This window comes from Lissotriton helveticus, chromosome 6, assembly GCF_964261635.1.
Source record: "Lissotriton helveticus chromosome 6, aLisHel1.1, whole genome shotgun sequence".
NCBI classification, from domain to species: domain Eukaryota; kingdom Metazoa; phylum Chordata; class Amphibia; order Caudata; family Salamandridae; genus Lissotriton; species Lissotriton helveticus.
The window spans coordinates 485392640-485405263 of NC_136067.1; the positions used below are offsets into that span (position 1 = coordinate 485392640).

At 50.0% G+C, this 12624-nt stretch overlaps 1 protein-coding gene across 2 annotated transcripts in view; it reads left to right on the forward strand.

Annotated features, from left to right (window-relative positions):
• Positions 1-12624, forward strand: part of MCPH1 (microcephalin 1) — a 1654378-nt gene that overhangs the window by 626818 nt on the left and 1014936 nt on the right. The window lies entirely within an intron of this gene.

Genomic DNA, 12624 nt, shown 5'->3' on the forward strand with positions numbered 1-12624 from the left:
GAAATCCGCCCGATGGTTTGAGAACTTATTTTGCACACTAAAATTCTCCCATATCCACTCCTGTGGAATGGGATAGGCTCGACCTAAAAATAGCCACCAGTCATAAGAGGGTGTGCAATTATTTTATTTTATTTTATTTTATTTTAGTGTTTTATAGAGCGCGAATTTGACCCGTGAGGGTATCAGAGCACTTTACAAGATATACAGAGGAGTACTAACAACGTTTAGGTGCAAAATATACATATGAAAACTGTACAAGGGGAGGGCGATGGGCCGGGATGTAGGGAACATAGGGATACTGGTGATACACAATACGATTACAATCATATTTAAAGTCGGAAAAAATTAGGAATAAAATAATAAAACAAAAAAGTAAAAATAAGGGACCCGAAAATTCTCTGCGGGGAGAGTTGGTGGTCTGAGGGAGAAGTACTAGTGTTAGAAACATCAGACTTGTGGTCAGGCATTGCAGGCATTAGACGAGGAATTTACCCATGAGGAAGGCTTTGGCCTCTTTCTTGAAAAGTGCAAGAGAGGGGATTCTTCTGATGGTGGGTGGGAAGGAGTTCCAGATTCTAGGAGCTGCCCCGGTGAATGCCCTATTATAGGTTCCTTTTTTCTGGAAGAAGGCGGTTTGGAGTAAGAGGTTTCTGGCGGACCGGGAGTTCTTGCTTCCTCCAGATACCACTAGTTTTTGTGCCAGATAAGCAGGGGAGTTTGAGTAAAGAGCCTTGTGTGTGATGCATGCCAGTTTCAGCTGAATTCTGGCCTCTAGGGGGAGCCAGTTCAGTGCTTTCAAATGTGGAGAGATGTGGTCGAATTTCCTGGTGCCGGTGAGTAGTCTGGCGGCCGCGTTGAGGCAAGCTTTTAGGGGTGCAAGGGAGATCTTGGGTAGACCAGTGTGGGTGGAGCAACCATATTTATTTATTTATTTAGGCGATTTGTTAAGCGCTCAATTACCCGTGGGTGTCTCGGCGCTGAGTGAAAGAACTGGTCCAAGAGGAGTTATTGCGTGAACAGCCAGGATTTTATCTGCTTGCGGAAAGAGAGAAGAGAGGTGGAGGCTTTAATGTGCTGAGGAAGACTGTTCCATAGTTTTGTGGTGGTGACTATGAAGGATCTGTCTCCCCAGGAGACTTTCTTAGTCCTGGGAACCTGCATGAGTCCAGCGGTTGAGGATCTTAGGGATCTGGCAGGTTTGTAAGGACAGAAGGAGTCTTTCAAATACGCTGGACCTTGCCCATGAATTGCTTTATAGGCAATGCAGAGAGCCTTGAATTTAGTTCTCTTTTTTACGGGTAGCCAGTGAAGCTCTCGGAGTGTCCCAGAGATGGAGGCATACTTAGGACATCCAGTAATCAATCTGGCCGCCGCATTTTGCACCAGTTGTAATTTCTTTAAAACACCTTCTTGAGCGTTGACTAGCAGACCATTACAGTAGTCAATGCGGGCCATGATGAGTGCGCTGATCTGCGTTTTTGTCATGTTCATGGGAAGATATGGTAGAAGTTTTTTTATCATTCTCAAGGTGTAGAATGAGAAGGAAACTACTGCGTTAACGTGGTGCATGAAAGTAAGTTTCTCCTATTCCATATTCCAGTCTGGAGATGACTAGTGCTTGCACTGCCATTTTTAAGTCAGCAGCCTCAATGAAAGGTTTCAGCTTCTAAAGATAGCTCAAGTGGAATCTAGCTGCTTTAGCCATTGAGTTGATGTGGTCCCGCATGTTCAAATTACAGTCTAGAATTATGCCCAGGGATTTGGCACAATGGTCCGCGGGCAGTTTAGAGCTGAGATGGCCTTGTCCACATCTGAATCTCAGGGTTGGCTTTAGAAGGGGAGATTAGGAGAAATTCAGTTTTCTTTGCTTTTGGTTTTAGTGGGTTAGCGGCTAGCCACTGGACAGTCAGTTTTAAGGTCTCGTTCAGGGAGAGAATCTCCTCCAGCGAAGAGATATTGATGTATATTTGGGTATCGTCCGCGTACATATGGTAGGAAATGTTGGCGGTACGAAGGGCTTCAGTGAATGGCTCTAAGTAAAGATTAAAGAGGGTGGGGGTATGGGTTGAGCCTTGGGGGACTCCAACCATAACCGGAGAAGGAGCTGATAGGTTGCCGTTAATGAGGAATCTCTGTGATCCATTATGGAGGAAGGACCTGAACCATTCTAGGACCCCACCATCCAGACCCATCCTGAGATTGAGGCGTTCAAGAAGTTTATCATGATTGACCGTGTCGAAGGCGGAGGATAGATCTAAGAGGATTAGCAGGCAGGTTTTGCCTTGGTCTAGGGCTTGGAGGGCATCATCCACTATGTGGAGCATAGTGGTTTCAGTGCTATGCCCCAGTATGAACCCTGATTTGAAGTCATCTAGTAGGTGTAAGTTACTGATGTGCTGAGTTAGTTGTTGCTGAACACATTTCTCAAGTACTTTGGCTAGTAGCGGGATATTGGAGATGGGTCTGGAATTGTCGGGGGAGGATGGATCCAGTGCTGGTTTTTCTTTAAATGGGAGGACTTGGCCGGCTTTCAAGGGGTCCGGAATCGAACCCTGTTGGAGAGAGGCATTTATTATTGTAGTCCAGCAAAGAACAATGAATTGGGAGGCAACAGTGAGGCAGTTGGAAGGTACTGGGTCATTAAAGTGATTTTTAGGTTTTAGGGTAGAGAGGATTTTGGAGATGGAGTCTTCGTCATAATATTCAAAGTCAGACCAACGGGCTTGCTTTTTAGGAGAGGCCATAGGGGGTGGAGCGGGGAAAGGGGGAGGTCCGGAAGGGGTTGTGAGTAGGAGGCGGTACTGAGTTCAGTTCCTAAAGCTGTGATTTTGCCGCAAAGGAAGAGGAAAATTCCTCTGACGCAATTAGCATACATGTCAAATGTAATTTTCATATTGAATGTAACTTTACAGGTAGACCCAAAATACCTCTATTTGAGATTATCTTAATTTCTTAATCTGCTGGTATTGCACTGGAATTGCCACAGAATGCTCAATTGAACCCAAACAGCTGCTCACTTGATCTACACTGAATGATAAAATGCTGTGGCAGACATTTAGTCCTTTCTCCCTAGGTAGTGTGATAATCGGCCACATTCCATCTGATATTGCAAAACACCGCTGCAAGATTGGCTCTGAACAAGCCCAGACGTACCCCGTCCCGTCTGTTATCCCTGCATTGGCTGTGTGTGGGTATCTCCCTAGACGGTCTAAACAATACATGGATGTGTCACGCAGAAGCCTAGCAAGTAAATTGTCAAACAAACAAAACTAAATGCAAAAATTCTTGATTTATCGTATGTTTTTTTTAAAACAGAGAAATTTGTATTAAAAAAAGCAAGATTAAAAATCTTTGTGTCTCAAAATGCAATACATGAAGTGTTCAATCAGAATATACAGTATGCATTAAATGGATATAAAAAAGGTCATCATTAAAAGGTGCGTTATTTAATAACAACAGGCAAAAAGTTCAAGGGTGAACCTGCCAGAAGGGCCAAGTCCAACACCTAGTAAGTCCCTAGTATATGGCATTGAGGTACCCAGGGCATAGGTACACCACGCCTCTTCCATGGGCTGCAGCATATCTTATTCCACCCATGAGAGACCACTCAACCAGTGACTACAGGCCTGCCATTGCAGCCTGTGTAAGTTGGTGCTAGCACCACCTACAGCAGATATAAGTTTCCTTACATCTAAGGTCACTGCACTTAAAATCTACAAGTCACCTCTATGACATGCTCTTCAGTCCTGAGGGTAGGATGCTTGGTTACAAGTGTGAGGGTTCCCCTGCATGAGCAGAGCCCCTCTACAAATCCCGGAGCCGACTCTCCAGGCTTTGTAAGTGTGGTCAGGCATTTAATACATATAGTGGACATTAAGTCAAATACAAATTGTCTAACTATATATTTGCTGCACCTAAACCAGTCCTGTTTGGGTTCAAACATGTTTGAATCCACCCCAACACCGATTTCAGTGTTGAATGTAGGACTCCATTCACTGGGGGCTCCCCTAGGGTGCCCTCTGTATTCCTGGTACCAGCCGTTTAGGGTCTAACAGTAAGCTAGTGCTGCTGCAGACCACAGATTGTGCCCTCTTGCTGCTGAGCTCCAGTAGGAGAGGGTAGAACAATAGTTTTCCTGTCACATGGAGGTGTGACTACCTTCCAGACAGGACTTAGTGTATTGAGTTGGGGTGGGGGGTGCTTGCCAACACCACCAGACTGCTTTGAAGGGCACATTGGGTGCCTCATTGCATACTCCAGTTTGAGCCAGTTCAGGGAGCTTTTGGCTTCAGCTCTGGCATGAAACTGGACAAGGGACATGGGGGTATCCTCCCCTCTGTTCAGCCCCTCCTCTGGGAGTCCTTTAATCGTCCCAACCCTTTCCCTAAGGTACTTAAGGGCTTACCTGTGAGTGGCTTTTTTGATTCGTCGTGGAACAAGATTCATATCCAAAACCACTTACACTTCAACCGTCTGGGCCCCTTGGACTTCTTTGTGCTTCGCCTGGAACTGAGACTGCTCAAGGAAGATTCCCTTGCTCCCAGTCTCATCGTCCTGCCAGACTTCTTCGTCGCCAGTGCTTCATCCAGGTTCTTCTCGAGGCCTGTGGACATCAAAGACACCCAAAATAATCTCCCTGGGAGAGAAGGAGTCACTCCTCTGCATTTGCAGGCACCACAGCCAATCTAACCGGTCTGTTGCTTCTTACGTCCCACAGACTCTGAGAGGAAAGCAACACAGGTGGTGGTTCTGCACTGCCCTCAAGGTCTACACTGTCTTCTCAGCAAGTTTGAGGCCAGTATCCCAAGTCTGAACAACTGGAACCGAACTCCTGGGCACCACCTTGACTTGCTGTTGCCAAGGTTTGTTTACTCTGTCCTCCAGAGATCTTTGGCCTGCAAGAAGTTCCAGCTTCCAGCCTCTCTCCCTGCCAAGATCTTTGTCCCCACCACATCCCCTGAACTGTGGGCCTGCATCTTTGGTGAGCTGCTCGAGGTCCTTTTGCGACTCCTGTGCCTTCAGCCTGTAGGTTCTTTTGAGGGTCTTGTTTGGCTTCAGTGGGCTCCCCTGCTTGCTCTGGGCCTGCTCTGACTCTCCTGCATTTGGTGACTCTCCTGGACCTTGCTGGTCCCAATGCTGCATCTTCTTCGTTTACCCCTTCTGTTGCTGCTTCCAAGACTTGATGGTGCTTCCGCCGGGCACCGACCCTCTAGTTCTCAACTTCCGATGTGGGACAGCTCATGAACTGCTCCTGGTCTTCCACAGTGTCACCTGGTCATCATTGCTGCAGCTTCCGTGCCTCCTGGTCACTACTGATCAGCATAGACTATCCCCTCTGCTTGCAGGTACTCCTTTTCAAGAATTCACCCTTGGATTCAACGAGACTCTTTCACCTTCTTCGCCAGCGGCATCTTTACTGAAGTCCTCCATTGTGGTCAACAGCGGTTTCCGTCATCACTTCACACTTTTGTGTAGATATCCTAGTTCCTGGGGTATCGACGGGTGGGGTAACTCTCCAACCTTCCAACGGGTTTCTTCAGGGTCCACTAGAAAGGGTCCTTCTTCTTAAAAACTGCAACAGTGACTTTCCCATTGACTTGCAATGAGTACGTGGCTGTGTTTCCACTCTGCACACAGCCTCCGTGGGGTTCCTGTGTACTTACCTCAGTTGGTTCCTTGTGTCCCTAGCTCTTCTGAGTCTTCTGGTTCAAGTCCCGACTTCGGTTGCACTTCGCATTCCACTTCTTTAGTATATGGTTTGGTGTCCCCTTGGAGACCACTGTGTATTTGTGCTTACTTACCTGATTATATTTGAAATATTTTATAGTTACACTGTGTGGTACTTTGTTGTTTCATCCACACAATATGATTAGTTCTGATAAAACAAGCTGCCTAACACTTCTTCTGGACTAAGCTTGAAGGCTTCTCTCCACAGCTAGCACTTAGAGAGCTTTTATGGTTGTCTAAGACCACTAAAATCACAATAAGGGTTGCCTGGATTAGTGCTGGGTGCGTCACTTAAATAAGTGTGTATCATACCAGCCGCATACACTTCCCCTATCTCGATGACTGGTTGTTGAGGTTGGGCTCGTCCCAAGCAGTCGTCTCCCACCTCCAGACTACGTTGAAGCTCCTGCAATTGCTGGGGTTCACTATGAACTTGCCAAAGTCACACCAAACTCCCACTCAGACGCTTCCTTTCATCGGAGCAATCGTGGACACGGTGCAGTTTCGGGCTTATCCTCCCGAGCGGCGAGTCCAGGACATTGAGCTGCTGGTGCCTTGTGGATGATAAGAGGTATCTCCATCTGGAGGTGGCACAAGGACTCCTTCAGCCATGGGGAGAGCCTTGGTTAGATCTTTTCGTCTCTGAAGAGAACGCGCAATGTCAGCAGGTTTGCATGTTGGAGTTTCCAAGGCGGCTCTCGTTCGATGATGCTTTTCGTCGCGAGTGGAGCTCAGGCCTCCTGTACATCTTCCCACCCATACCACTCCCACCCAGAGTACTCAAGAAGATCAGGAGCGACTGGGCACAAATCATTTTTAAGGCTCCAGACTGGATACGTAGAGTCTGGTATCCTGAACGTCTGGCAATGAGCCTCGATCCTCCAATCAGGTTGCCCCTTCTGGAGGATCTTTTGTCGCAGTAGGGGAGTGTCCTCCACCCGATCCTGTCCACTCTACGCCTATTGCGTGGAGATTGAGGAGCAACAGTCGACAGCCTTTGACCTTCCTCCCGAAGTCTGCAAAGTTATTCTGGCAGCCAGGCGTCCCTCCATAAAGTCGGGATACGCTTGCCGATGAGCCAATTTTGTAAATATTGTACAGATTGGTCTGATAACCCCTTGTCTGCCTCTCTGTCAGATGTCCTTCTGTTCATTCTCCCTCTGGCCCAGCAGTGCTCTGCTCTGGGCACTCTGAAGGACTACCCTTCAGCCCTATCTGCTTTTCTCCAGATACCAGATAAGTCATCACTCTTTAACTTTCCTCTTGGGCAGAGACTTCTGAAGGGATTAACCCATTTGTTTCCCCCTTCTATTATGCCCCACTGGGACCTTAAGTTGGACCTTACCTTCTTGATGTGGGCACCATTTTAGCTGCTGCACAATTGTCCTCTCAGGCTGCTCACTCTCAAAACAGCCTTTTTAGTGGCGATAACAGCTGCCAGGAGGGTAAGCGAACATCAGGCACTGTCATTGAAGCCTCCTTACCTGACCGTCTTTCTGGAAAAAGTTGTGCTCCGCACTAGGGCATCTTTTCTGCCTAAGTTGTTAACACCCTTCCATCTGGGACAGTTTGTTACCCTGCCCACTTTCTATGCACCTCTGTATCCTTCCAAGGCTGAGGAGCGTCTCCACCATCTGGATCCAAAAGAGCGGTGTCGTTCTATCTTAATCACACAAAAGAGTTCCGGGTGGATGACAAACTCTTTGTAGGGTACGTGGGATAAAAATATGTTACACCTTAGCAAGGAAATTGCCTCCTGAAAGCCTTGGGGCCCATTCCACCACGGCAAAGGCAGCCACAATAGCCATCCAGCATGGTGTTCCAATTGCAGATATCTGCCAAGCGGCCACTTGGGCATTTCTGCACATGTTCGCCAGACGCTGCTGCCTGGATTCTCAGGGCAGGTCCGTTTGGCCGCTCTGACTTGCAAGATTTCCTTGTTTAAAGCTTTTCCGCAGTCACACCTCTGGGAAAGGTATTGCTTGGGTATCTGTTCAAAGGTAAGGAATATGCGGCTAGCTGTCTCTATCAGATGGACTTACCTTCTGTAACAACTTATCTAGTAGAGATAGATCTAGCCGCAGAATCCTTAATGACCCACCCAGCCTCCCTGCTCTGCAGTTTAGCTTTAGTGTCAAGAGCTGTTCACATTCAGGTCCCCACTGGCTTTTTTAATCAATCAACCATAGCATTTGTAAAGCGCACTACATACCTGTCAGGGTCTCAAGGCGCTAGGTCTTGAGGAGTCTCCTGAAAGTTAGGAGGTCTTCGGCCTGCCGTAGGCGGATGGGGAGGGTGTTCCACATCTTGGTGGCGAGGTGGGAGAATGATCTGCCGCCAGCGGTCACTCTTCGGATGCGCAGCGCGGTGACAAGGGCGCGGTCTGCAGAGCGGAGCTGGCGGGATGGGGTGTAGAGGCTGAGTCAGCTGTTGAGGTACGCTGGTCGGGTGTCATGGAGTGCCTTGTGTGCGTGGGTGAGGAGCTAGAAGGTTATCCTCTTGTTGATGAGGAGCCAGTGCAGGTCTCTCAGGTGGGATGTGATGTGGCTGCGGCACAGGATGTAGAGGATCAGGCATGCAGAGGCGTTCTGGATGCGTTGGAGCCGTTTCAGGAGTTTGGCCGGGGCTCCTGCGTAGAGTGCGTTGCCGTAGTCCAGTCTACTGCTGACGCGGGCCTGGGTGACCGTCCTTCTAGTTTCGGTGGGGAGCCACTTGAAGATCCTGCGAAACATGCAGAGGGTGTTGAAGCAGGAGGAGGAGACGGCGTTGACCTGCTTTGTCATGGAGAGTGTGGTGTCGAGGATGACCCCCCAGGTTTCGTGCGTGGTCAGTGGGTGTAGGGGTGCTCTAGTGCCATCGGCCACCAGGAGTTGTCCCAGGCTGAGGGGGTGGGACCGAGGATGAGGACCTCCATCTTGTCTGAGTTCAGCTTCAGATGGCTGTTCCTCATCCAGTCGGCAACGGCCTTCATTCCTTCGTGGAGGTTGATTTTGGCGGTGTGGGGGTCCTTGGTGAGCGAGAGGATCAGCTGAGTGTCGTCAGCCTAGGAGATGATCTTTAGGTCATGTCGTCGGGTGACGTGGGCGAGCGGTGCCATGTATACGTTGGGCTGAGGGATGATCCTTGGGGTACGCCGCAGATGATCTTGGTGGCTTTGGAGCGGAACGGGGGGAGACGGACGCTCTGGGCTCTCCCGGTGAGGAAGGAGGTGGTCCAGTCCAGGGCCTTTTCTTGGATTCCGGCGTCGTGGAGGCGTGTTTTTAGCGTGCGGTGGCAGACTGTGTCGAAAGCGACTGACAGGTCCAGGAGGATGAGGGCCGCGTATTCTCCGTTGTCGAGCAGGATCCTGATGTCGTCGGTGGCGGCGATGAGGGCAGTTTCGGTGCTGTGGTTGCTACGGAATCCGGATTGGGATGGATCCAGGATGCTGTTCTCTTAGAGGAAGCTGGTCAGTTGTTTGTTGATGGCCTTTTCGATGACCTTCACCGGGAACAGGAGCAGGGAGTTGGGTCGGAAGTCCTTTAGGTCCTTGAGATCCGCCTTGGGTTTCTTGAGTAAGGCGTTGATCTCTGCGTGTTTCCAGCTCTCCAGGAAGGTCACTGTCTCGAAGGAGATGTTGATGGTATTCCAGAGATGGGGTGCGATTTTGCTGCTGGCTTTGTTGAAGATGTGGTGTGGGCAGGGGTCTTCTGGGGATCCGGAGTGGACGGTGTTCATGATCTTGATGGTGTCGTCATCGTTGATCCATGCGAGCAGGCGGTTGGTGCGGGCGGTGGCCGTGGGGTTGGGGGTGCCGGTGGTTGCCGGGGTGATGACGGTGTCGAAGCTGTCGTGGATGTCTGCGATCTTGCGATAGAAGAAGGTGGACAGAGAGCTGCACAGTTCGTGTGACGGTGGGATGTCGTTGGTGTTGGAGCTGGGGTTGGAGAGTTCCTTCATGATGCTGAAGAGCTCTTTGCCGTTGTGTGCGTTATTGTCTATGCAGTCTCTGAAGATGGTCCTTTTGGCGGATCTGATGAGTTGGTGGTTTCGGCGGGTGGCGTTCCTGTGGGCTGTGTAGCTTTCCGGTGTTCTTACACGAGCCCAGTTTTTTTTCCAGTTTTCGGCAGGTTCGCATGGAGGCCTGGAGGTCTTTGGTGAACCAGCTGGCTCTCTTGCTGGTCTGGGTGTTGGGGGGGGGGGGGGTTCTTGAGCGTGGCAAGGGTGTTAGTGCAGTCGTTGATCCACTGTCTGAGGTTGCAGGCAGCGGTGTCGGGGTCAGTGCGGTCTGCGGGTAGGCTCTGGGCGAAGACGGTGGTTAGCTGGTCCTCTGTGATCTTGCCTCAGCTGCGGTGAGGTATCGGCTGGGTGCGGTGGTGGGTGGTGGGTTTCCGGAAAGTGAAGTGGATGCAGTGGTGGTCGGTCCAGTAAAGTTCGGTGGTGCGGTCGAAGGAGACGTGGGTGCTTGCTGAGAAGATGGGGTCAAGTGTGTGGCCGGCGGAGTGAGAGGGTGTTGTGACGAGTTGTCTGAGTCCGAGGTTGTCGGTCAGGTGGAGGTGTTGGAGTCGTTGTTGTTCTCGAGGTGGAAGTTCAGGTCCCCGAGGAGGATGTAGTCTGTGGAGGCAAGGGCGTGTGTGCTGATGAAGCCGGCGATGGAGTCGCTGAACTGAGGTCAGGGTCCGGGGGTCTGTAGACGAGGTTGCCTCTGAGGGTGGTGTTGGGGTCGGTATGGATCTTGAAGTGCAGGTGTTTGGCGGTGCTGAGGGTGTCGTTGGCGTCTGTCGAGATTTTGAGGGTGTTTCTGTGGACAATGGCAATTCCTCCACCTATTCCGCTGGTACAGTCCTTGCGGGTGATCTTGTAGCCTTCTGGGGTGGCAATGGCGATGTCTGGCGCTGAGGTGGGGGTCAGCCAGGTCTCCGTCAGGAAGGCGATGTCTGGGGCGTTGGTGTCAAGTAGGTCCCAGAGTTCTACGGCGTGTTTGCGGGCGGAGTGGGTGTTGAGCAGGATGCATCTGAGGAAGTTGGGTTCTTCGGTGGGTGGGTGGGTTGGCGGGCCCGATGCTGGTGAAGCTGCAGCTCCGGCAGGAGAAGGGTCCTTGTGTGCGCTTCGGGGTGGCCAGGCAGCAGGTGCGTGACCATCTGGCGTTAAGTGGATGGAGGGTGCTGGAGTCGTAGCCGTGGTGTGCGTCGTGGTGGGTGCGGGGGCCATGGGTCCTGCCGCTGGGTGCGGTCCTGGCACGGACGGGCGCAGACGGGCTTACCTTAGGCGTGCCCCCATATGAGGGAGGAGCAGCTGGGAGGCGGGAGCCGGGCGGCGAATGGGAGCAGAGGGGGCGTGGCCGCAGGGGATGCAGCAGCGGGAAAGAGCGTGGACGGGGACGAGCCGGCACACAGCGGGATACAGAAGGAAAAAGTGGGCACAGAGGGGTACAAAACAACAATTCTAACTACAAGTACAGAGAGCACAGAAAAAAGAACAAGCAGGCACAAACCAGTATAAGAGGCAGCAGTGGCTCAGGGCACACAGGAGGGCTGGGTGGTGGTGTGGGGGAGCGACCTGCCTGGTGACAGGGTCAAAGGTCGCTCTCCTCACCACCACGCGGCCTCCAACCGCGAATGGGAGCAGAGGGGGGTGGGGCCGTAGGGGACGCAGCGGCAGGCGCAGGGGACGCAGCAGCGGTTTTACACACCATTGTCTGTTAATTTATGGTTCCGCGCTTCTGGCGTGGAAAGCCGTGAAAAGTACTGATGTCAGTGCGCCAGTGTGGCGCCTATATAGACGACGTGGACCGCCTGACGATGACGAATTTGACGCCTACAACGTCACGCGGAGTCAACCGATGCCACCAACTGGCGCACATGGATACAAATATCATAAATCTTCCGTACCCAGCCTGACGCCTGGAAGTTCAAAGGCAAGGAATCTACAGCTAGATCATGTCTCTACCAGATATGGCAATACCGAAGGTAAGTAACTTGTCCTTCTGAACTTCTTGGAGGTCTCATGCTGATGCGCCTGAATGTCTTTAGTAGGTCTGGCTATCCAGTTGTCATTCTGTACCTTTACAGCATGGTATTCAGATTGACTTACATTAACCTGACCGCTAGCTTGTAATAAAATGTCTTGACTTTATTTACTGATTTCTGGTTCTTATTGTGTAGCCAAATGGGTTACACTGTTAATTATATGTATCTGACCAAGTTCTAACTCTCTTCACCTCTCAGTCGCATAGAAAGACCCATTGGATAACCAACAGTAAGAGGGTTGGCCAGGTGCTGGATCACCTGGTCCAGGTTTCTCCAACCAGTCGATCGTGAGCTACCAGTAGCTCACAGAAACCTTCAAAGTAGCTTCCAGCCATGAGTTCATTTTTAACTAAGAACTGCAATAAATAAATGTTGTGCTTTCCTTTTAAAGTTAAGGAAAGACTATGTTTATTTCACATTATGAAGAGGCTGCAGAGCCTCATAACGAGCAGAGCTCCACTCAGATTTATGACCCATGTGGTCACACAGGTTCAGAACTGAAACACTGAGGTATTTAACTCTTAAATTCTCAACTCAATATTAGAGCATGTGAACAAAATGATATTTCTGAATTCTTTTAAATGGGAGAAAGTTCAAACGAAGAGTTAACTTAATTGTTAAGTTAACCCTTTATTTTCATTTTCTCCCTTTTCAAAGTGTCATGTTTACAAACAGCAGGCATCTTGCTCCTAGTGGCTGGCAGGTACAGTGCCATAGTTTATAACTGACAAATACAGTAATTTACGTTTAAATGGAAGACATTTTAATTAAAGAAAAATGTTTCTATGAAACATTGTCTTAATTTTTTTTTCTACCTTAAATTAGGCCAATTAAGTCCTGATGTTCTATAAAGCATGTTTATTCACTTTAAATTCCTCATATTTAAACA